This window comes from Protopterus annectens, chromosome 13.part0, assembly GCF_019279795.1.
Source record: "Protopterus annectens isolate FY-2018-M chromosome 13.part0, PAN1.0, whole genome shotgun sequence".
Taxonomy (NCBI): domain Eukaryota; kingdom Metazoa; phylum Chordata; order Ceratodontiformes; family Protopteridae; genus Protopterus; species Protopterus annectens.
In genome coordinates, this window is record NC_056747.1 from 676,548,003 (window position 1) to 676,570,925 (window position 22,923).

The following is a 22,923-nucleotide window of genomic DNA, read 5'->3' on the forward strand; positions in this document are numbered from 1 at the left end:
GAGAGAGAAGAGAGATCACACCTCTCAACCTGCAGGCATTAAAATAGCTACAACGGCCCCTGAAAAGTAGATACATACAGCCAAAAATCTGAACCTCTACTTAGCATAAAATGTTAATGTGAAGTAGCACATAACTCTTCCAGCATCCAGGAGGAATGCATGATCCTATTGAAACACGTTTAAAATGAGAGTGATAAAATTATGAAAACAGCACAGCATCAAAGAGACGGTGTAAAACTTGTGGACTTTATAGAACTGCATTGCAAAATTCTACCACACAAATTCATTCAGTTTCGCTTTTGAAAAATGACAATGCAAGGAGAATGTCACCTTTAAATTACTGGTGCCACTAGTATGCTGGTCATGTAGTCTGTTTTTTGTCTACTAGATAGCTTCAAAAATAATGTGGGATGAAGGGAGACTTAGAAAACTGTGTGAAGGGGTAAATTCAACCTGAAATAGGGATATGTCTCTGAAAATAGGTACTTCATGTGCAGAGGTAAATCAGGCTTGGAAATAGGGACATTCCTCTAAAATAGGGACAGTTGAGAGGTCTGATAAAGAGAGAGAGAGAGAGAGATACTCCATATACACACATAAATTTGGTGCCCAAAACCATAAAACATTCAGTGCTATATTGTAAGGTTAATGAATAATTTCTTCATCTGCTGTTGCCTGAGGCTACAATCATCTTGAGCTTCAGTCAGTGTAGGCAAACATGTATTGGTCTCAAAAACTATCCAAGGTTTGCATTTGGTACCATTTCTGCAGCAAGAAATATTTTAGCATGTTGTCAAGTATGTGGCATGGAGGAATAAATCCCTGACAATGCCCCAGCTGACCCAGGTTTAGCTAGCAATATGGCATCTGGAGTAAGTGCCATGGACAGACAGGTGAGTAATGAAGCAGAACCTACTCACCCCTATTTGGGGATGAGGCATGAGGACCACCATGCCTTTCAACCTCTTAATGCAAGAAATCTGGACAAAGCTTAAAATAATGGGGGGACAAAGACCCAAAAAATAGGGACAGATATTAAATATTGTCTTTATGAACATAGAAATTGGCTAGAATAACTGGATTTCTATTAGCTTGCATTATCCGAAGGATATGAAGTCTGAAACTCAAATGTATGTCATTATTTAGTGATTTCAATCCTGAGTCACTTGCCTGAAAACAACAAATTTTATGAAGGAACAGACAAAAATATGAGGCAAAATCTGGACATTCTACAAAAATCTAAACAGTTGAGAGGTATGAGGACTGCATCTCTAGTGTGTTGACTCATTCTTAAAATGCCTGAGAGAGACCAGGTACTATAGTGAGTACTTTACCTTCAGCAGGGCATTTGAGAGAATACCTCTCACTGAAGCAGAAGACACAAGCTTTCCATGCTATCATTCAGCATCCTCTCTTTGGACATTTAAGCATGTGCAAGAGGAACTGGCTGGGCTTAAAAAGACCCCCTAAGTTCTCCACATAGGATGATAACACTGCTTGTATTACTTAGCCCTTACCCCTTAAAAGAATGAAAGGGCTGCAGGACTCCCACCCCCTTGAGGCGATAAACGAGCCAACTGCACAAGTGGGCCAACAAAACAAAAAAAATTCTTCCAGCATATCAGTCAACAGGGTGGTACAATGACATAATAGTTTTTGGAAAGATTTAACTGAGTCACACAAAGCCTTACAAAATGAAATCACTTTGTAAAGCCTTGAAATAAACAAATATTTGTTAATGTAGAATGCTGGCTTGTGGATTACTGCTAATGTTATTTTAAGGTGCAGCAAAGCGATGGGATGGAAGTAGAGTTAACATAGTAAAGCCTCAGGCAAAGAGCTGTATGCATCGTTGAATTAAAATAGCACATATAAAACAACTTCAGAACGTAGGGATGAAAATAATGAACTGTAGCACCAGGAACACTTGAAACTCCCTCAGAAAATGAAGTCCATATGCCACCAACCAGTTTAGCACTTTTGTCTTTAATGTTAAATAGAGTTCTTCAGAACTTAATATACTAAGTCAATATAAAAAACATTTAAGCCATTTAAATCCACCTCCTATCAAACTCTAGTTAATAATTATTTGATCTTCATGTCACTGAAGTAAACTTTTAATATTACAGGCATCATTCAAACCATGGGTGATAGTTGCATTTACTTTTACCTGAGACATTAACTCTGTCCTTTCTAATAAATTATTAATATTCCCGTTTAGCACTTTACGTGACATAATGTAATACTGTAAAGATGAATTCCTTATAATGTTTACAATATAAAGTGTGTTTTAAAAGAGTATTAGTATTATCCTTATTCTTAATATAATTCACATGCTCTCATATTCTAGTAGAGACATTTATTTTGTTTTACCAACAAAAGAAATGCACTGCAGTTGGTACATGCACTTAAATAAACTACTTTCACTGAATTACAATTGAATCTTCCTTTGCATTAAATATTTCTTATAGTTACACCATTAATACTATTACCAGTGTTAGTAAACTTGCATGCTTTACAAAAGCCACATTTATACATACAAGTATTGATATCTTTTTTACATGTTTTCATATTGCATTGTTTTTCCAAAATTTCTTTTATATTCTCATTTTTCTCGTAAATGAAAATCGGTTCTTTACCCGAAATTTTAGTTAACTCAATACCCCCTTCAATTATAGACTATTTTTCTGATAATATTTTTGATTTCATTTGCATCTGGACTACATCCAATAGAACAAACCAGCTTGTACTTACCATCCTTATTAACAGAATTAAAAAAAATACTTCCTATTTTTCTTAAAGTAAGGGACACTATTTTCCAAATGTATTTGTTTCATAACTTCCCTTATAAAGTCTGTCCTATAACCTCTGTATAATAATAAGATTTCAAGTTCTTTTAATTCTGTCTCATATTTATCGTGTTCACTGGTTAGCCTACTTGCCCTTATCATTTGGCTGTTTATCACATTCTTTCACAAATTGTGGATGGGCACTACCAGAATGCTAATACATAGTAACAAACTTTGGGTTTATAGATATACTTAACTCTAGCTCACTTTTTTTCTAAATTTACCTTTATAATAATGTCTAAAGTTTTAGTCTCATTTTGGACCATTTATAAATAAACTTTAAAAAATATTTGTGTTATTTAATATTCTAAAAAAAAATTAAGATTCTTCTCATCTTCCCATATAATAAAAATATCATCAATAAAATATGTAAATAACACAATTTTCTCTTTAAAAACTGAGTCATAAATAAGGTTTGGTAACAAACTAGTTTTTCCAGGGACATCTTCAAAGGGGGTTAGATAAATATGTTGCTGGGATTTAAGAGGGTAACAGGAGGTGAAAGGATTAAATGGGAATGAAGGATGATTGGGAGGAAATGAGATAAGGGTAGGGAGGGGCTTAAGGGGTTTAGGCAAGTGTAGCTGGGTAAGGAATCACATTTTGGCATGAACTTGCTAAGGTGAGCTCATGTCCGTGATGACCTGTAGGTATGCCAGGAGAGCAGGTAGGCCTCAGGTTAATGGTGGATGGCGGGCTGGTCAGTGGCAGGGATTTTTTTCCTCTCTTTCCTTCTTCTTTCTGAATTGCAGTGGCTTGGATAGGAGCAGAGCAGTGGGGACAGTGATGGTGGTAGAATGCATGCCATCGAGCTGGCTTTTACTGGGTTGTTGTGCCCTCTTGGCATGGGCTGCTTTTAGACTTTTACAGAAGGGTGGGCCTTCATGGCATCATTGTTATAGGGGGCAACTGGTTGATGATATTTCTTTATTCCAAAAAAAATAAAATTTATATATATATATATATATATATATATATATATATATATATGTGTGTATATATATATATATATATATATATATATATATATATATATATATATATATATGTGTGTGTGTATATATATATATATATATATATATATATATATATATATATATATATATATATAAAATAAAGCTGAGGGGATAGACAAGGGTTGTTGCGTGTGGTTGGCGGAGTTTCTTGTTTGGACTTCTAGTCTTTTGCTGCTAAATGTTGGATGTTGAGGGTTGCTGCTTGGAGGCATGGGGTGCACTGGGTTTGGTACCTGTATCAATTGGTTCAGTGGTCAAGTCAGGCGCTCTGTGGATCAAGGAAACAATATGACCTCTCATTTTTGGCTTTTCTCAGTCCCACATACATGTTGGTGTGTTGCACTTAGTTGACACTACGAGTAGCTTTTTGCTGGTCCAAGTAAGGTTGAGTAATGGATGTCAACCGAAGAACACCATACAAAGTTTTGTGAATGTTCAGATTTATGCCTCATATTTCCATCCCTTTATTAAAATGGAGCATGCCACTTGGCCGTACAGGGTTCACAGACAAATTAGTGGTGAATCTTTAAGACCCATGCCCACATAAGACCCGTCATTTTCACTTAAGTTGGCAGTTACAAAATCAGGTCATACATTTCAGTATCGGACTTCCTACACTTCTGAAAATTCATGCTTATGCAAGACCTGTTATTCTTGCAGACTTTTGAGGACAATGTTTGAAATTTGTCCCCCTTGTGTTTCTTCATTTGTCCCCCATTTACTCATGCTGTAGGTAGCACTACAGGTAGCTTACTTGACTGGGGTTTGAGTAGGAGGATTTTCGGCAATCACATGTTGTACACACATTGAAGTTATTCCTCAGACCATGCAAAGTTAAAGCAGTGTTTTTGTTGGGAGTCAGTATTATGGACTTATGAATATTTTTAACGGATAACCATACATGTATGTGCATATTTATACAAGTGTACACACACACACACACACACACACACACACACACACACACACACACACACACACACACACACACACACACACAGATATAGAAATACCTGTTGTGTAGTAGATCCCTAAGATTTAGTGCAGAGTATGATCAGAAGTTGTGCAAATAAGTATAAAGCATTGCTGACTTGTATTAGTACTTGTTGATTGTAATCAGTTTGCAATATTCTGCTAACAAGGACATTTCATTAACAAGATCAGATTACAGCAAGAGAACAAATGTGAAGTACTGGTAAATGTATAGGGGATTAAGTTATGCATTTTTTCCATGCCATTTTCTAGATTTACACAATGAAAATTATGCTGAAACCAGGCACAGACATCTCAGCAGATTTAGCAGTAAATAAGAATAATTAATGCACCTTTGTTGTTATTTTGTGTCAGCTTTAACATACTTAATTAAGCATCTCTGCGTCCTTTAATTATTGGTGGTATCCAATCAGTACCTCTTCAAAGTCTTCTGCTTTCATACACAATAATTTAATACATAACACTTTACGCACGTATTAGGGGAAATGTTTCTGGAGTAACAGTAGACTGGGCCATGTGTGTGTGTAGTACTAACAGCCATGGGGGAGGGTTTAGGCAGGGCGTGGCTCAATTTATTGTTTTGCTCTGCCCTCTGGAAAATGGCAGTCACAATAGCACAGCCAGTAGCAGATCTGCCTTCCGTTGGTTGAGCGGCATTTCAGTTTGGGTTTCCATCCTTCACAAAATGCGTGCTATCACAAAGCCTGTTATTCTACAATTTGGGTTACTATCCTTCTCAAAACACGTGCTATCACAAAGCATGTTATTCTAGCCACCTTCTAATTTTATACGAGCGAAAGAAACAAAAAATAAGTACACACTGCTGAATGTAGTCTTGCCAAAAAAGAACCAAAGTAAAAAATAATGCAGATGTACCACCATAGACACAATAAAATCTGTGATTTAATAAAACTTTTAAAAGACAAAATAAACGAAGTGAACATAGGATAAGCGCTTTCGGTAAAACCTTCTTCCAGATACTTATTCACTCCCATCAAGGCAAAACTTTTAAACAGTGGCGTGAAGAGACCAGACAACCACAAGATAATAGACCTTCAGCTAATTTGAGGTGCAGACTGACTTACAGCACGTATAATGGATTCATTTGTAATACTATTAGTAAGTTTTGTCCAGTCCTAATTTGGATGAGAAATTACAAAACATAGTGGGTGATAAACGTAGCTTTGCATTTTGGAAGATGAAGAATCTGAAGCGCTTATTGTGTCAACATAATGTACTTACTATTAGCAGATATAGTACACAGAGCCAACGTAAAGGTACCTGGAAATGGGGGGTTTGTGAAGCCTGCCTTTTTATATGGACACACAATATATTTGAGCACCCAGTCACCAAGAAGAGTTATTCCTTTCAAGGTTATGCCACATGTACCAGCAAGAACATTGCATATTTAGCCATCTGCGAGGCATGCTCTTCCTACTATGTAGGTAAAACAAATATTGATTTTAAGGAACGGATTTTATGCCATTTATCAGACATAAGAAATCAAGTAACTACAAATGCCCTGTATTAGCATATTAGGGCAGAAGAAAATCACAGCTTCAAATTTATGGCTCTAATGAAGCTGAACGAAAGCCCAAGGGGAGGTTACATGAGAAACAGAACAGAGGTGGAAGAGACCAAGTGGATTATCAGCACAGCTCCTCATGGTGTCCTGCAGAGTTCTACAAGCAGCAGAGAGTGGAAGAGTGACTTTCCATTGCTTTATAAGTATTTTTTCTGGCTTTCTATTTCCGACTGTTGTATTTTGCCTAAAAAGCGAATTGTTATTACTAAATTAGCTCTGCAAGTTGATTCACTGTATTTCTGATTGTTTCTGAACTGTTTTGCACTTTAAAAGTTTGTTTTTTGCTAAAATTAACTGGTAGGCTACACACTCAAGTGTGCTAGCCGATTTAAAGCATTTACTGTTTGTTACTGTATCTATTTTGTATCTCTTTGTGAAAAAAACAAAAAAAAAAAAACAAATCCTTGTTTTCCCACCTTTACTGAACTAGAATAGTCCAGTCTTCAGATTTTGCTGATCTCTGGGCTGTGTCATAGTTCCTGTGTTGTCCACATCCTTATTTGGATAGGAGGAAGCTTCCTTGTTCACCAGTGGGAGTGGGGAGCACTGAGCAGCCTATCTGTCCCTAAAGGAGTGGTTCCAGCCCAGACGCTTGTAGTTTATTGGCCATTTTGGGCCATTTCCTAGCTCTTTCTAACCCCCTGCTATAAAGCTCACTTTAGCGTGCTTTTGCGCGAAGTTGCGCATAGCGCAGCATCGGGCAGCGCCGGTTAATCAAGCTTAAACTATTTCTGGCTCCGCTAAGTCTGCTCTTCAATTTTTCCCTTAGAACTGTTCTACTTTCTATCTAAACAGTCTATTCTCTATCTGAAAAGCCCAGCACTTGCTCCTAAAAGCATTTTATACAAGCAAAGCACTCTTAAACAAAAAGAAAGCACTACATCCACCTACAATCCCCTTGAGTACCCATTTCCCTATAGGTCCTTTCTGACTCAGTTACACAGCAATCCTTTACACTATTCTAGCATGTCGAGGGGTCAAGTACTGGCATCTTCTCCAGTTCAGATGGTGAATCTGGGAATCTTGAGGCAATGTTACAAATGCCTCATGTACACAGACAACCCCCTCCTCCTCCCAACAAATACAAATATATGTGAGAGATGCAACTATATAGCCAAACTGGAGGCTGAGCTCTCTCGACTCAGTACTGGCAAAACCAGTCAGGAGGAGAAGGTAACCACACACACCACAAACCCAGTCTCACATAGACCTATCACAACTGCAAACCAAACACATAAACACACAAAAACATACTCAGAGGCTCTAAATAAAAATCTACCAAAACAACAGAGGCCTCCAAAGCAGACATCCAAGCAACCACTACCTCAAAACATAACGCATGCAACACATAGTTCACAAAGTCAGTATGCCAAATAGTCAGAGCCCTTAAGGCCAAACAACATGCCTGATACACTTGTAATAGGAGACTCCATAGTCAGACACGCTGACGTCCCGCTCACCAGACTTTACAAGGAAAAGATTACAGTAAGCTGCCTGTCGGGCGCTAGAATCCACCACATAACACAAGCACTCAGGTCACTCCAAAGCAAGTACAAATATGACTCAGTCATTGTCCATGCCGGTGTGAATGAACTGCGATGTACCTCCCTGGACTACATGAAAAGAGACATAGAGGAGCTCTCTGATTATGCAGCCCAGGCTGGTATGACCCTGACCCTGAGCAGCATCTTACCCTCACCAAGAATGATGCCACAGTACAAAGACAAAATGATCAGCTTTAACAATTGGCTTAATTACTGGTGTCATTCAAAGGAGATCCAATGTCTGTCTGCTTGGGATGACATGCTTGACAAGCCACACTGCTTCGCAAGGGACGGCTTGCACCTGTCACCCCTGGGCTTCCGGATATTGGTCAAGGCTCTTGCCACCCCCATAGTGCCTTTTTTAGGCAAGGCTCAAAAGACAAACCCACCTCCCTAGAAAACACAAGTGGAAAAAAACTAAGGGTAATGCTGCTCAACGCCAGAAGTCTAAACCTCAAGATGCATGTACTCAAAGCCCTCCTCAGTATGGAGAACATCGATGTCTGTGCAGTGACTGAAACCTGGTTCAAGGCTCCCGAGAGCACCCCAGCACTACCAGGTTATACATCATATCATGCTTTTCGGCCCCAAAACTTGGACCGAACCACAAAAGGAGGGGGAGTATCCATATTCATCAAAGATACCCACACCTCCAGGTTAGTGGCAACGCACGAAGCATCAGAGACCATCCATGTGCAACTAACCATAGGCAAAACTGCCCTACAGTTTGTAGCATACTACAGACCACCCTCTCAAACTCAGGAACCCCACTCAGCCTTTCTGAAGACACTGGAGAGTATGAATGTCTCTCCAAATACCATCATATTGGGAGACTTCAACTACCCAAACATAGACTGGGAGCATTACTCAAGCCCAAACACCCTAGCGCAAAGGTTCCTAGAATTCATAAACTCAAATGCGATGGAACAACTAGTCACCACTCCCACAAGAGGAGATAATATATTAGACCTGATCATCACAAACATGGGGACACAATGCTCCACACCGGACGTATACCCCTCATTGGTGAGATCAGACCCTAAATTAATCTCACTGGAAATCCACATCCCGCCCCCACCCCCAGCACAGAAGACCACAGTGAAGAATTTCTCAAAAGCTGACTTCACACTTCTTAAGACTGAAGTGGTATCCTTCAAGGCCCCTGGGCCAGTGGAAACCACAGCCCACACCACTGAATTCTTTATAAAAGCCTTCTATGGACACCTTCAAGAATGCATGGATCATGCAATCCCAAATAAAATCAAGACCCATTCTCCCAAAGGCAGGCGTCCTGTCTGGTGGACCCCAGCCATTAATAAGCTTTACAACAGGAGGAGGAAGCTACTACATGACAGAGCAAAATCCCTAAAAGGGAAGGCATCTCTGATCAGTACTAGCAAAAAACTACGATCACTCATAAAATCATCCAAGGCCAACTTTGAGAGAAAAATCGCAAAAGACACTAAAGACAATCACAAGGCCTTTTTTAGTTATGTTAGAAACCTGGGTGGAAACACCCAAATATGCTCAGAGTTAGTCCAAAATGACAAAAAATACACTGAACCCACAGACATTGCCAACATACTGGCAGACAGGTTCAGTGCAAATTTCTCCCCCCCACCCCCCAAAAGGACAAATATCTATCCCAGCAGAGTGTAGCCTGCCTGACATCTCAGATGCCCAAGTGAGAGCCGCCCTCTCCAAAGCTAAAAACACAGCATTAATGGGACCAGACGGTGTCCCAGGTTGCATGCTACATGAACACCAAGAGGAACTAAACTCGCAAATAAGGCTGCTGTTTAATCTTAGCCTTACTACAGGATAAGTGCCCAAAGAATGGCGTACAGCAACAGTGGTCCCACTCCACAAAGGAGGCGCTTCTACGGACCCTGGAAATTACCACCCCATAAGCTTAACGAGCCTGGTCTGCAAAGCTATGGAGAGGATCATTATGGAACTCATAAACAAAGACATCGGGGACCTACAGACACTGGATCCCACCCAATTCGGCTTTGTCAAGGGCAGATCCTGCCTTTTGAACCTGGTCGACTTTTTTGAAACAGTCACTAAGGCCATTGATGAGGGTAAGGTAGTTCACCCAGCCTACTTTGACCTTGCAAAGGCCTTCGACACAATACCCCACTCGGGCATCATAGACAAGCTCACCAGCTTAAATGTAAACCCATATGTCATAAGATGGGTTGCAAACTGGCTCAAGGACAGAACCCACAAGGTCAGAATTGATGGAGCCATGTCAGACTCTAAGCCAGTCACAAGCGGTGTTCCACAGGGCTCGGTCCTGGGACCCCTCTTGTTCGGCATTTATTTTTCCGAGGTGCAAGCTAACATAGGAGGATTGTGGCTGACAATGTTCGCAGATGACTGCAAATTGGGCACCATAATTGATACTCCAGCGGACACAAGCATCCTTCAGAAAGGCCTCATAGAAATGGATAACTGGTGCCAGAGCCATGGCCTTAAACTGAACGCCAAAAAATGTATAGTCACACCCTTTGGGAAAAACAAAGTACCCACAAATTACCACATAGGTGGTAATCCATTAGGCACAGAAGAAGTAATCAGGGACCTAGGGACCCAAGTTGACAGTAACCTCTCATTTGACACTCACATTGCCAAAGTGGTTAGGAAGACCTTTTATATTGCCCACCTTATCATGAAAGGATTCACATCTAGATCAAGAGAGGTCATTGTGCCCCTATACTCTTCCCTTATCAGGCCCATAATTGAGTACAATTCCCCATTTGGGATGTACCTTACCCGACACCTGCAGAAGTTAGAAAGACCCCAAAAGTACCTCACCAAGAGGATCAAGGGTCTCAAACATATGTCATATGCTGGGAAAAACAGTCACCAACAAACAATCCAAAGGTAGAAAAACTTCCACTCATTTAATAAGTAAAATCAATACACCAGTCCTTGAAGTATGTCATGTGCTGCCCGGCTGAAGAAACTCCAGCTCTATTCAGTCGCATACCGCCTACTCAGAGACGATCTATGCCTGACATACAAGGCCATGTCCAATCCGGAATTAATGGACATGCTCCACCTCAGGAAATCCAAATCCACCAGAGCGAGAGATCTGAACCTCAACACAGAAATAAATAGGACGTGCTGGAGGGACAGATTCATAACCCAAGGGCTCCCTACACTCTGGAACAGAATCCCAGTCCATATTAGGCAGAGCCCCTCACTGACTCTCTTCAAGAGAAATCTTGACGAGTGGATGGGAGATCGTAGATTTACCCCGGGGGTCATCTCTGTGTCACTACTAGACAGAGGCACAGTAAACTAAACCCTAAATGGGCACAGTATTCTCATTCCAAGGGGTGGCGAAAGCCACACACACTCTGGCTAGGCTTACAAATGCCCTAGGGCAGATAGCCTAGTATGAACCTATGAGCCTATGAACCTATGAGAGCAGATAAACCACCGGGCCTTAATTGAATGGTACCTCTAAAACCCATTCTGAAAGAACGGAGCATAAACATAAAAAGTAGAAACAAGAAGAGGGAATAAGCAGAATTTATTCCTGCTACGTGTAACTTTGGAGGACTACCATCAGAGGGACCTGTCTCCATTAGCCATGGAAGAGGAACCACCCCTGAACAGAATGATTGGTTGAACACTGTTTAAAGGTTTTGCCTTGATGGGAGTGAATAAAGGATCTGAAGAAGGTTTTGCCGAAAGCGCTTATCCTCTGTTTTCTTCGTTTGTTTTGTCTTTTAAAGGTTTTATTAAATCACAGATTTTATTGTGTCTGTGGTGGTATGTCTGCATTGTTTTTTACTTTAATTTTATACAAGCAGTAGTTAAAATGTATAGTTTAGTCATTCAGAAAGTGGTTTGTCAATAATTTCGGTGCCTTTGCCCCCCCCCCCCCCTTTATGTCGAGTTTTGTTCAGAGATTTTACGCTAACGGGTGCAGATGTGGGTAGTTGGCTAGAGGATGGCAAATGTTTTCAACAGGTGTTGGGCAAATGGTTTGGTCAGTTTCCCTTTGTCTTTTTTTGGGATTCCTTTATTTTTTTCCTCACAATCTTGGACCCTGTATTTTCAAAGTGGTGGTTGTGGCACATCATTGAAGAAAAGTCTCTAAACAATGGACATTTGAGTTTCAGACTTCCCAATCTTCAGGCCCAGATTGGACTCTGTGTTTTAAGGTGAGGAACTTAATCAGTTCAGCATAGGTTTGTTGGCCATTGCTTTCCCCTGCATACTAGGCTGGCATGGAGTTGGGTGCTGTCTGGGGCTACTACAGGGGATAGTGTGGTGGTCCACAGTTTTAAAACATAGGTACGTCGCATTTCACTTCTTTATGGCTTGATGTCCCTTGTTAAATAAGTGGCATTTTGGTAGGAAGGGGTTGCTGTTTTCTTGTAGATATATATATATATATATATATATATATATATATATATATATATATATATATATATATATATATATATATATAAAAGGATGTGTGATAGTGTGTGCTTTGAGGGAAGGGTGTGTAGTTTTAGGTGTCCATACCCCTCGACAGTACTCAGTTTCTCTGAAATGTCCACATTTTTGTCCATGTGGCATAAGATTGGGTTTTCTTGCAAATTACTGATTAATCATTTAAGACTGAGGTTAGCAAGTAATGACAGACTGTGTTGCACTATTACCTCCTTGTAGGGGATGTTTTTTGTTCTCTAGTCAAGCAAATGGCATAGGGTTTGTTGCCAGAATTAGGTTGGCATCATGATTAAGATATTTGTTTTACAGACTCAAGGTGTAGGGCTTGATTTTAACATGGCCAAATTGACTAGGCTTAAAATAGCCCCAAGGGCAGTTAACTCCTAATTATGGGCCTATTCCCAGGTTTCCCTAGCTGTAGTGTTTCCAGCTTTATTGTAATATGTTTTGGAGGGGAGGTGGTTGCTGGGAGCTGTGACTCTCCTTTGGTTTGGGCTTTTGTTCTACTTTTATTTATATCTCGTTCACAGTTTTTGCTCACAGTTTTCCTTTCTTTTGTAGGTGGAAAAAGCAGCACGGGCACCGGGAAGTGATCTGAAGGAAGTGAACTGGAAAGGTGATGATGGCATTTACAGTGGATGTCCTAGTCGCTAGAGTGGTGTGCAGTGATGTCACAGATGGAGGAGTGCAGAGTGTGCAACACTCAGCGGCCTTTATAAAGTGGATTTTAAAGGTAACTGCTTCTGCTGGGGTGGAGGTTTGGTTGCTGCAGTGGTGAACAATAAGGTGGTAGGTTATCTTACTTTCTTCCATACTCATTATGGCACACCAGAGTTGGTGCAGTTGGGATAATGTAAGGGCAAGTGAAGAGGAGGTCTGTTAGGGGCAAGGAAACACAGGGTTGGGATTGTTTATGGGGAGTCTGGGGTTCCCAATGCTGGGGTGGAGTCACAACAAATACAGGATCCTAGGAAGTTACTAAGTTAATGGCTCTAAGGCTCTTACAACCTACCTAGCAAGTGCAACCCTTACCTTCATGTGGAGCCCCTGTTGACCTTGTCCAACAAGGATATGGATGAGACCCCTGGGGTGAATTTATGGCTACCTATCCAGTTGTTCAAATCGTGTTTGGAGAGGGCCAATGAGGTGCTCTGCTTGACATGAAGTGGAGTTTATTCCAGAGAAGGGTATCTTCTGGGGGAAAAATCTGTCCTTCAAGCAGGTTCTACTAATGTTGCACACCATGTTATGGTCTTTAGAGTGAGTGCCAGGGTACCAATTGACTTGCACATGGGGCTGATAGGAGGTGGTTTGATGTAGGTCTGACTGTTAAGAAGAGGTAGGGTTTGATGGAGCATTCTAGGTATGCGGGTGTTTTGGTGGTATGTAAGGAATTGCATGCCTCATTGGCTAAGCAGAAGTTAGAAGGATTAAACAAGGCACAGTTGTGATTCCTTGCATATGTAGGCCATGTTTACATTTGTTACCAGATGCAGAGGTAATACATGGGAAGTTAGCTTTGAGGGCTAGGCTAAGGATGAGCAGTGGATTAAGGCTGTTGATCTTCTTGGGTTATCAGAGCTGCATGTCGGCCACTTTACTCTGTGCTGCATTTTGGAGGGATGGTCTTTTAGCACAGGATTTGGGTTGTTCGTGGGGATTTGCATTTGCTTACAAATGTGACAGGAGTTGTTAAGGGGGGCATAATAAAGGGGGTGTTTTTTGGTGGAAAGGCAGTACAGTTGGTTAAGGTGGATTTAGTTGGGAGTACTATAGTTGCAAGGGTAGCTAGGTTATGTGCACTTAATAAGTATTGGTTGGAGGTTCATTGGTTTGCAGGGTTGAGATAGATAAGGCAGGGGTAGGGCATTGCTAAAGTGGTTAAAATTAGGTTGCATGATGTTGGGGCTCCTGTTGGTTAAATATGTTGTGTAGTTGCTTGTGGGAAGGAGTTTGGTGGGAAAGACTTGGTTATTTCTTTGGCTTGGGAATAAAGTTAGGCAGTTCAATTGGTTAAAGAGAAGTTAGCTGTGAGCAGTATAGTTACACGGGCATTATGGGGATGTAAACTTAATCCGGGTCGGTGGTTCATTGATTTGAAGGTTTGTGGTAGGTCTGATAGTGTAAAGATTGACAGACATTGGCTATTGACAAGATAGCTCATGTACAGTTTTTTTTTCCGCAGATTTATTGGGCTACAGGTCATCTGCCATTTCCTTTATGGATGTATTGAACTCATTCAGAGGGCAGTTTGATGGTCAGCCAATGCTATGATGTCATTAAATATTTTCTTGCTTATATCGTGCAGTAGGTGCTGGTGAGATTACCATTATATTGATTGGAAAGGAAGTTTCATTTTGGATATTAGTAGGTACACTGTGCAGTAAAATGGGGCTGCAGTTAGGCTTGATGGTGTGTAATTGCTCTTGCATGGTTTTGCATAGTGGGGGGTTTAGTGTTTGGTGGTGCATTTGGCAGATAATGACCTGGGAATCATTGTGACGCTACTATTGGTAGTAGGTGAGTGAGAGTTTAGCTAATACAGTGGTTATGCTATGATTATAAGGTTACGGTTGCATTAGCACTGGAGAAGGATGGGGATTTAATTTCAGTCTTTAGGCAATTGGCTACTTTGGCTAATTATGTGATAGGGCTTTGGGAGGTGATGACATGGATTTAGTTTGGTTAGAGAGGATGGAGTATACTGAATGATGCTTGACTTAAGACCTTTTACTGAGTGATTAGGTTGTTGGAAGTTTGATAGGAGAGGGGGAAACAGCCTGGTCAGTTTGGTGGGTGGAGAAGAGGAACAGGCTTGCTCTCTTCTGTCCCCCCTCTGGTGTTGGATGTTCATTTCAATGAGCTGGGAAAAGAAAGTGAGCAGTTGGACACTGCTTGATAAAATAAGCTTATTAGGTTGGAGGTTTAATTCAGTAAGTGGTAAATGAAGTGAGTTGATGGGTCGCTGCTTCATAAGTAAATGAATGTGTAATACAATAAATGGTAAATGAAGTGAGTGGTGGGACGCTGCTTCATAAGTAAAGTTAGTGAGTGGAGGTATGGACGCTGCTTTCTGGGTCATGTTGAGGGAGGTCACCCTGTCCTGCTTAATTTTACATGGATGTTTATGCTGTGATTAAAATCAACTAAAGTTTGTTTTAGTTGTAATAAATATTGGTTAACAAAGTTATCTTTATGGAACTTTAATAAAGGTCATCAAATGTCATTCAGTGTGATGTGTTTATTGAAGAGGACCGGGACAAACAAAATCTTATTCCCACTGTGCCATGAACAAATTTGTATACAATGGCACCATGTTAGATCCCATCACTGTTCCCTTAACTTGTCTATATATTTCATCATTAAATCAAAAATAATTATTTTCCAATATGATCATAATTAATATTAACAATAATTCAATTTTTTTGTTACTAAAACTTGATTTCCTTGCTAAATATTGTCTTAACACATTTAAACCTTGTTCTAAAGGAATACTCATAAACAAAAGATTCTACATCAAAGGTACAAAAGGAATAATTCTCCTTCCATTTTATTTGTCTAACCCAATCCAAAAAACACTATCCTTAAAAAAAAACTGAGTCAAAAACCAAACTTTTAATTTCTTCATCTAAATGCAAACTAGCATATTCAGTTTTTGAGGCTGCAATATAATAGCTATAAAAGGGGATTAGTCCCTGTCTTTGTGAATCTTGGGTATTTCAAAAAAATACCAAATTTTAGGTAATTCATCACAAAACTGAAACAAATTCAGATCTAATTTATTATTATGTACTAGATCAAATAATACAAGATCTAATTGCTGAAAAGCAACATTGGTGTGCCATTTATTACTGTTAACATAATTATTTTCATCCTTTAAAGTTCACTCATTTTCTGTTCATATTGTCTAGTAGTCATAGCAATATCTGCTCCCTTTTTGAGTTTTATAAATCTTAAAGTACCTTCTTTACTTATTTTTTTAAAGATTGGCTTTCCTTAAAATTCAAGTTGCAAAATACCTTTCCTTTGCTATCTTACCTAATAACTTCCTAATATCATTAACACAACATTTCTCAAAAACAATTAAAGTAGTGTTTATCATAGTGTTATAAACATTTTTCTTACTTTGCTTATTATGCGTAGTGTCATTTGCCATGCAATGAAACAAGTACTGAAAATTCAAGTGTCTTGTATAAAGTTTTGCATCACTAACGTACTTAAATAAATTTTCTGTCGTAACAGGAACAAAAGATAGTCCTTTCCTTAAAATGTTCAATTCGAAGTCTATAAATTCAGTCCCACTTAAATTATATATAAAACAATATCCAGATGGTGAGCTATGCTGTGCAATTCTAAACAGCTTAGCATGTGAAGGCTGCATTAATTATGGTGTGCGTACATCATAACATCTAGAGGCTGCATTACTTACACAATGCAAATACCATTTGATACACTAATAGGACATCAGCACACAACATGATCCTAATCACCTGATAGCTGCTCTACTGTCTCATCTGAATATAAAAAACAATTTTAGGAATGAAAACCTGCTCTATGTAAAACACCGGCCATATACAGAAGTTTATTAATGAACAGCAGTTCTATATTTGTAAAAGTCAGTGAACAATTAAAGCAGCCACATCTCTTTAACAGTACTAACTGTCCCCACTAGTAAAATTATATATTTTGCAGGACTTGTCTAAAGAACTTAACTGGAGTGCTTCAATAATATGCTTCTACATAATAGGCATGTCTAGAGCGAGTCACAAACTAGTATACAGGAGTTCAGCACTAAAATGTGTGCAGATGGAAAGATAATGTTCCTTTTGACCCTCGGCCGGTATACCACTCTGCATCAGACATGTAGGTTACAGAGAAGAACATACCTTGAAGTTTATCTACATAAAGTATTTTTTGCATTACTAAATAAATAGCCTATTTTGTGATGATATGTTAAATTAACTAATGCATTAGTGTACCTTCGTTGAAGGTTGTGCGTCAGGGCTGGCAACTCGGCACGTAAAAATCTGCTGCCAATCATTAGTGAACCGGCGTTCCGCTGTAGCAACCCCTAACTGGGAAAAGCCAAAAGACACAACAACAACAACAACAACAACATTAAACACAAGATTTAAGCGCTACAGGCAGACTTTAAATAGGGTCCTCAGCTTTTTCAGCAAGAACACATTTGGCCAAACAGATCGGCCATCAGCTCTAGTGGTTCTACATTAAACTTCAATTGTTTTACTTAATAGCTAAAAATTAATTTCTATGATATAATCTTAGAAGAAACAGCTGGAATCTTACCCTACATGTAATTAGTAAACAGCCTCCTTGATTCCAGGACTTTAATGGTGATTACTTACTTTATTACTGCTAGATATTGCAGTCAGGAATAGGTATGCCTTCATAATTCTGCCATGAGTGATAACAGACATAAAGCTAATTGATGGTTCTCCAGTAACTATTATTTTGTATACTTTGCATCACAGCATGGTACTCTATCCATAACAGGAGTCAAACATGACAAAAATACAAGAACAAAAACAAAAAGCTACATGGTTTTACTCTTACTTGGTTTATGTCACGGGACGGTCTTATAAGCATACACATTTCATAATTCTGTGATATACTTATATAAACTCATCACAATTAAGTATTATTTTCGTAACTGTTTCTGTTCACCAAAATCAGTTATCTGTTCATAGTTAAGAGTAAATTTGGTGATAGTTAAGGAGAGAAGCAATACGACTGCAAACTGCTTTTCACCCTAATTAAACCGATTCTCTCTGCTCTGCTTTGCTTGTATTCAGCAGTGAGAAGGTTCACCAATGCTGAAATGTTATTTTTTTCTTTGCTGACGCTGCTAACAAGCATTTATCATTTTAGGGGTGTAGGCTTTATACTTATTACTTTGCATTTTGTAAATGGAGGTCTTGTCACCGCTCTAGTCTCCCAGCTGTTTTTGATCTAACCTAAGTAAGTCAGTTTGGAAGTTATGAGGGGATTAGAAATCCCCTTACAGGCAAACTACTTTTTAGGCTAATTAAGCTGCTTATTGCTGTTTTAGCTGTTCTGTGATTCATACCGTCTGCAGATAATTATGGTTTTAGAATGCAGTCTGCATACATTTTATTTATAACAAATATTCCATCTTCTTATAGATATTTTTGGAAATATCGTACTCAGACCTGACATGTAAATCACATATGAGTCTGAAGGTAGCCCTGAGTGACTGTGGTAGAAAAGCTTGTCAAATGAGCACATGTAGCATTTTTTTTTCTAAATAATCATTACTTTAGTTGTCAGTATTTCAGCAGTCCAGAAATGATGGCTTTAAAAACACATAATAATTCATTCTGGAAATATATAATAAATGTTTTATTATGAATAAAGTGAATGTGCCTCAGAAATGCTGTAGAAATAAAAGCTCATGCTTCATATATGCCTACACCATTCCTATAGACACACAGACAATATTGTCTGTTATTATTGTTCAACGTGAGTATAATAGCATACTTCGAATAAAAGGTGAAACCTTCAGGTCACTTATAGTTTGGTTAAATGATTTGTTCTTTGGTAGGTAGTGTGTTATTTGCAAGGGACAACATAGCTTTATACAATCCATGATGTACAGTATCACCGTCATGAGAAATGTATAAATATTCCAATTAAATACTCTTAATCATTTTATCTTAAGGTGAAACTACATGGTACAAACATGGTGACAATGTAGTGAGTAAATGTATAGAAGGGTATGTATCAATTTCACCATTACTAAGTTTAGTATTGTACCATACCCAAGTTTCGCTGCTGAAAGCTTTACACCAGACAGTACTTGGCTGTTTTATGAGGAATGTACAATAAATCTAAAAACAGAGAATAAAAGAGAAACACAGAATGAAAATAAAGACTTAAGGAAAATACCATTAACAATACAGGTCAGACCACCAACCTAAATAAAAGAACATGCCTATACATACCTCATAATACCACTTAGTACATTCGTAACATAAATATCAGCCTTACTGGAGCCTATGCTAACCTACCTGCAAAGTGGCTAGAAAGCAGAAAAGTCTCATCAAAAAGCTGAACTGCAAGTAATGACATAAGGATGTTCTCATTACAGTCTATTATATTTAAATTTTGTCTGACTTCATTTTTTTATTTTTGGAGGTATAAACTTTCTTGGCTAGAGACAGTTAAAAATAAGTCCTTTTCCATTCACTCAGTTGTTTGACAAAGCTCTGTAGTGAAAGCTGTTTTGAGGTTTATGTGTTTTTATATTGCCTTGCTTCTATGAGCCATTTTTTTTACTTTTGCCGGCAGTATCAGGATTTATTTTCTAGAGCTTCCATTTGATTTCTTATTCATACAAATTATCAATCACTTGAAGGTTTGAAAATTGCTTCTAAGGCACCTACATTGGATTAATGTTATGGCTTTTCTCATAATGAAAGAAGGAGTGCAGGGACATTGGTTCTTGCTAGTCTCAGACATTCTAGTGTATATATGGGACTTCATTGAGCACTGAGTGGTCCGTTGCAGTTTTGTTGAGAACCTCTTCAGGGCCTTTGTGCAGCTTGGTTTTCTGTTGCATCCAGCTAAGAGAAGGTAATACCAAAGGTAGTGAACATGCAGACATCTTGGTTAATGCTGGTTGTCAGGAAGCAGCTTGGGGCTAGCCCTACTCCTTTTTTTGTACTGACAGAAGGATCAAAGTGCACGTTGAATCATGTTAGAGTACTGCTGTTTTGCCATTGCATTTAAACTGTTGAATTCTTTATTCGTGCCTATTTTAAGTTATTGTTGCTTGAGTTACTGCATAAGATGATTGTGTTCTACACTTTCATGGTGGATTACTTTCTGAGTTGATCATTTTACTGTAGTTCTAGACTCTTTCAGTGATTTAAAGTTGGAAGTCTTAGATCTGCACTATAATGGCAGTGTAGAGTAGCCAGGATTTGCCAGATCATACATACACTCAGGTCATCAAACCACAAGTACCAGTATGACTCAGTCATAGTCCATGTGGGTGCAAAAGCCCTGAGATGCACATCCCTGAACTATATGAAAAGTGACATGATGGAGCTCTCAAACTATGTGTCTCAGGCCATTATGAGCCTAGCATTTTGATGTATTCTGTCTTTTCCAAAGATGATGCCACAATATGAACAAAAGATAATTGACTTTAGTAAATGGCTTAGTTTTGGTGTGATTTGAAGGAGTACAATATTTGTCAGCCTATGAGGGTTTGGTTGACAGACCACTTTGCCTTGTCATGGATAGTTTCTACCTGTCCCCATTAGGTTTTCAAATATTGGCTAAAACCTTGTCTACCCCAATAGTGACCTTTTTTTAGTTATTGTTAACCTGATAAACCTAATGACATAGCAAAACCAACCAAAAAAAAAATCTTAAGGTGTTACTGCTCAATGCCAGAAGTCTAAACAAGAAACCATTCTCTGCAAGCTCATCTCACCCTGGAGAATGTAGACATCTGTGCAGTTACTGAGACATGGCTTAAAATCTTGGAGAGCACCTTAGCAGTACAGTACATAATGCTTTCCACACTTTTAGAACAGCTGCTGTACAGAAAGTGACCAAAGGTGGAGGTGCCTCAATTTACATCAAAAACAAACACACATCAAGGCTTTTTAAACAGTATGACATGCTTCAGCTTTTCTATGTCCAAAGTACCACAGGCAAAGTTTCATACAATATCCTTGCAAGCTACAGATTTCCCCCTGTATGACCCAGGAAACCCATAACACATACTTAAATGTACTGTAAACACTCTCCATTTAATCTAACACTATATTCATGAGCGACTTTAACTACCCCACTGTAAATTGAGAATCATAAGTGACTCCAACATGTTGGACCAGAGAGGCCAAGGACAATTATGAGATGTTCTTCAGCTATGTTCATAACCTGAAAGGCAACATGCCAGACCACTTATAAATGGAGCCACCTATGCTGAGCTGTAAGATACAGATATAGATAAATCTACTGGTCAAGAAATTTAGCTTCAATTTTACCCCCCCCCCCCGACATTCTCTCAGGAAATACTTTCAATCATAACTTACCCAGCTATCACTAGGGAACAGTTCCTTAATGCACTCCAAGGCCAAGAAAACTGCACCAATGGTCCCCAGTAATATCCCAGGATACCACCTTATTAGCGTGAAATATGACTTAGCAGCACCACTAGAATCACTGTTTAACTGTAGCTTCCAGTCAGACTTTATGCCAAGCAAATGGAGGACTGTAACTGTAATCCTATTGCACAAGGACAGTCTATTTACAGAGCCAGGTAACTACAGACCCATAAGTCTTGCTAGTTTCATATGCAAAGCCATGGTAAGAGCTATCATGGAAATGATAAACAATGATATAGAAAACCTTCAGACCGTAGATCCAACCCAGTTTGATTTCTTCAAGAACAGGTCTGTGTACTCAACTTGGATGGATGAAGGCAAAATGGTGCATACTGCTACCTTGATGTGGCTGAAGCAGTCAACACAATACCCTACTTGAACACTGTAGACAAACTCATGAAATTAGGTAAAAGCCCATGGGTCACCAACTGGATATCCTGGCTCAAACAGAGGACCCAAGAAGATAGGATAGATAGGGGAGTCTACCTCGACAAAAAAAATCTACTCTCTATCAGAGGTCCTGAAGGTGCAGTGCTGGGACCACTCTTTTTGGCACCTACTTCTCTAAATTCAAGGCCAATATCAAGGACCTCTGGCTGATCAAGTTTACAGATGATTGCAAACAAGGCACAGGCATAATATCCATGAAAGACAATTACCCTCCAAGAAGGTTTGATACAGACCAATAACTGGTGCCAGAGCCACAGGCTAAAACTCAATGCCAAGAAATGGATAATAGTATCCTTTGGGAAGACGGCTACTCCTGGAAACTACCACATTGATAATATACCCTAACAGTAGATCCAGTGGTCAGGGATTTGGGAATGCAGAAAAAGATCCCTTACAAATATAAAGCACAGCATCGAAAATGTATTGAAAGTAAAAATTAATAGTTAAGGAATTTTGTCTCTAAATATAATAATACAAATAGAATTAGAGTAAGTGGGCTTACGATAATGTTACAAACAAATCTCTTAGCCGTTACTGCTTTACTCAGTTCAATGTCAAGATGACATATTTTATTTAAACCCATTTCATATATAAACATGAAAAAAATAGTGGTAGAATTGATGCAGTCCAAAAATTCATAAATTTTATCCACTCATCATTTATCTTATCATTTCATATAATACAGAAGCCATCCAGGTATCTGGTATAAGAATACCAGGACTACACATATTTAGTGTTAAACAAAAATGTATTCTTCCAATGTGCCATAATGATGTTAGCAAACAAAGGGGCACATGCAGCCCTCATAGTGACCCCCTGTTTTTTGACAGATGAATTGACGCACAAAATATATAAAGTTATTAT